The sequence below is a fragment of the Megalops cyprinoides genome, chromosome 24 (assembly GCF_013368585.1).
Source record: "Megalops cyprinoides isolate fMegCyp1 chromosome 24, fMegCyp1.pri, whole genome shotgun sequence".
Taxonomy (NCBI): domain Eukaryota; kingdom Metazoa; phylum Chordata; class Actinopteri; order Elopiformes; family Megalopidae; genus Megalops; species Megalops cyprinoides.
Genome location: NC_050606.1, coordinates 10,623,236 through 10,626,727, shown reverse-complemented (window position 1 = coordinate 10,626,727; position 3,492 = coordinate 10,623,236). Strand labels below are relative to the sequence as shown.

The window sequence follows — 3,492 nt, the reverse complement described above, 5'->3', positions numbered from 1 at the left end:
CGATTTGTTTATAAACAAAATGGGCAAAATGCACTGAGAATTTGCCGCATAAAAATCCAGTATAACAATTATCAGTGTGAAAAGTAAGTCTTTCATCCTCAAGTACTTATTACCATTACATTAAACTGAGATTTTTTTATGTTTCAACGCAAAGTGAGTATTACAGATATATAATTACTTGATGCATAAAGGATTCACATTACTTTGACAAAAATTCCCCAGAACTCACTAAACCTAAGAAACGACTAAACATTCTTCTGCATTACTTTTCACTCCTGTCTGCTTAGGCAATTATGCAAATATAATCTTCAAGGTTAGGTGCTAATTGAGACCAGAAAAAATGTATTAACCCGAAGCCTTAGATTGCGGCCCTTCTGACATTAAAAAGGTCTTACTGGCAAAAGATAATTTTTAATCCGACAGGTTGCACTTCAAAAAGCCCAGGGAACAACCACAAATGGCAGCTTAAGCTGATACCCAAGAAACACTGCCTTAAAATGCAGGTTAACTTAAAACTGAAAGTCAATAGTTCTGTTCAACTGCTCTGTCTTTTTAAATTACAATATTATTTACAATCAACAGTGCTGGTAATTTATTGGAATGGGCCAGGTCAAGAATTTGACCCCCATGTGATTTTTTTTTTTTTACATGAGTGTTTTCTTGAATAGTAGTATTGCACTTTGTAAAAAAAAAAAAAAAAAAGAAAAGAAAAATGGTCTTTCAAAACATCCATTCATAAGTGGCTAGAGATCAAATGTTTGAAAGTCTACACCAAAGGTTAGATGGTATAAATTACATGGTGTTAACATTATACCCAGCAACCAGAGTGCATTCTCAACTGTGCCAAAGGGCACCATTCTACCTCATTTTCCTTAAGTGCCATTGAATGTTCCCCCAGCCTCCAGCTGGAGAGACAGTGGTTGCAGACATGTAGACCTTGAGTCAGCAGCTCGCTTGCGTTTACAGCCCTGACTCCACATTCATGCATCCGTCAGCACAGCGGACTAACTGCTAGCACTGCAAACACAAAAAAAAAAATCTACCTTCAACATCAAAGCTTTCTCCCCAATACATTAAAGTGCATTTGGTACATTTCTTACAATGTTTCCTCAATTAACTTAAGTTACAATGTTCTCGTCCAGCATGGTGGGGTGGGCGGGGCTTACTGATCCAGTGTATGTGTGGAGTGACCCAATTAAAGCGATCACAGACAACTCCAGAGCATTCTGTGTTCTATTTCGGGAAAGGTTGGCACACCTTGCATAGGGCTAGGTCCTGCAAACTGGTCAGGGCTGGTTAAAATTAGCCAGTGCAGGAAGGGTAATTTTTCGGTAGCAGCCAACTCACAGTTGGGTTGCATTTTCTTGGGCTGGGACATTCCAGTTTCCCCATATTGAAATGTAACATCTAAAGTAGCTAGTAGCTATTTTAGATTCATGAGTGAGTATCAGGTTAAATTTAATGGGAAGACAGCATTTAGCTAGCGAGATAACAAGGTGGCTGTCATGGGTAGCAGAGGTCCATCACTGAAGCTTGTACCGAAAGGCTGTTTCTTAGTACCCTTTCCTACTTAAGCTCTTGGGTACTTGCCTGCCCTCTAAATGGTGCTGATCAAGTATATGGAAGGCGAGTATGCCATGTATGACATAGCCAATCAGAGTGTGGCAGCTGAATCTAGTTTAACTGCCATAATTTGATTGGTTTAGGAGAGTGAAAAGAAAAAATTGAAATTAAGGGAGATAAAAAATGGAGTCATTCATTTCATTACTCGCCTGACTTCATGCATTAATATCGACAGCCTTCAAAGGAACTTTGTTCTTCTTTGAATTCATGAAACTAGTTTAAAAACACTAGAGGACAGCTGGAGATTGACGTTTCAACATCAGCTCTGAGGGTCATTGTTATTGATGCTATTGATGTTATTATTAATGTCACACCACTAAAATCACTGGCCCCTGATACTAAGGACTAATACTATGATACTAAGATTTTTTTTTCCTTAATATTTGCATGAACCTGCATGATTACAATGGATTTCTCCTCTATGATGTCTGGAGTATAAAAGGTTTTTTTCTGCTTATGTTTGATAGTTTTTGCTGTGATCAGTTTGGATGTAATAACGCATGGTGATACTTACCCATTTACAGCTGAATGCTCGGACTCATTATGATGTATCACATCACATACAAGGAACTTCTTCAGCCACCAGCACTTCTCAAAGGGTATGTGTATACCTTCAGATACAAAGTTTAGTCAGACAGGAATTTCAATTGTCCCAACTTTAAATGTATGTATTTAACCTATGGATACTTAATGGTGGGCATACTGTATAATGGCACATATTGCACTGACATCTTTTCATAATGTCATTGGTAGACATATTTTTAAAAATATTTAAAAACCAATAGTTCCTAGTGGTCTGCCCATATTTAACATACATGTTAATTGAAGTAATGGGAGTCTGATGAGCATTGAACAGCATTATATAACATCAACAAACATGTGCTCACCATGTGGAGTAGACACCTTCTCCTGATCTCCCCCAAGATCACAACACGTGGACGAGCTTGTCGACGAATTGCTTGAGACCGAATTGAGTCGTGCTGTGAAAAAAAAAAACAATTTGATACCTGCAGTTAAAAGTGTTATTCATTGAAAGTGCAGATTAAATGCAAAGTCCTACTGCAAAAAAACCTTTTTTTAATAGGCACAATGAGGACACTTACTCCTGTAGAAATGATTTTTCGCAAGCAGACATCCCGCTGATGGAACACTTGCCATTTTTCCCTCGTTTTCAAAGGTTCGGCCGTTTTCAGCAGTGTAATTCTGTAAGGGTAGAAGCACAATGCCGTCACGCTTATGAAGGTTAATATTCTATAAACATTCAGGCATCAAATAGACGCTAACGCCTCAAAAAATTTCAAAATCAGTTATACCAGTAATTACACCGGTAAGATACAGAAAATCTGTACAGATAAATGAAAGCTTTTCTAGAACATTACAGTAAGCAGTCACCTTTGACTTAGATGAGTCTTTGGGAAGAGGCTTCCTCTTGGCGTGTCAGTGAAGCAGCTGCCGTGTGGTCCGGTCTGCCTGTTTTTATAGCGCTGGCTAAGGCTGTAAATAGTGGACAGCCGCCAAGCACGTGAACAGAGAGTGCAAGAGGTAGGAGGGCATGTTTTGACAACAGCTTAGTCAGAGGCAGAAGCAGGAACTCTCTGTACTCAATTTAGGAGAAAGGGGACACACACGTCCCCTGCAATCGTCACAATTCTCAAACAGAATGGATTTTGCATGCAGCTTCCAAGTATCGGGGCAAGCAGATGACCCACAGTTGTTAGATCTGCCTTCTGGGTTGGAAGCCAGGTTTCAAAGTCTGGATTTCACGAGTACAACACCTGACAATGAATTTCCAGAAAACTGCATGGATGCTATTAGCTTATAACAATCAGAACAAATGCATCTAAATGCATTCTATTTTTAAATAATCTG

At 38.9% G+C, this 3,492-nt stretch overlaps 1 long non-coding RNA gene across 1 annotated transcript; it reads right to left on the bottom strand.

Moving 5' to 3' along the window:
* Window positions 1-684: 684 nt before the first annotated feature.
* Window positions 685-3,107, bottom strand: LOC118771395. The gene is made up of 5 exons (XR_005004607.1): window positions 3,016-3,107; window positions 2,727-2,826; window positions 2,511-2,603; window positions 2,138-2,234; window positions 685-1,017 (listed from the first exon to the last, which is right to left on the bottom strand). It is a non-coding gene; the product is annotated as an uncharacterized LOC118771395 (long non-coding RNA).
* Window positions 3,108-3,492: the final 385 nt, after the last annotated feature.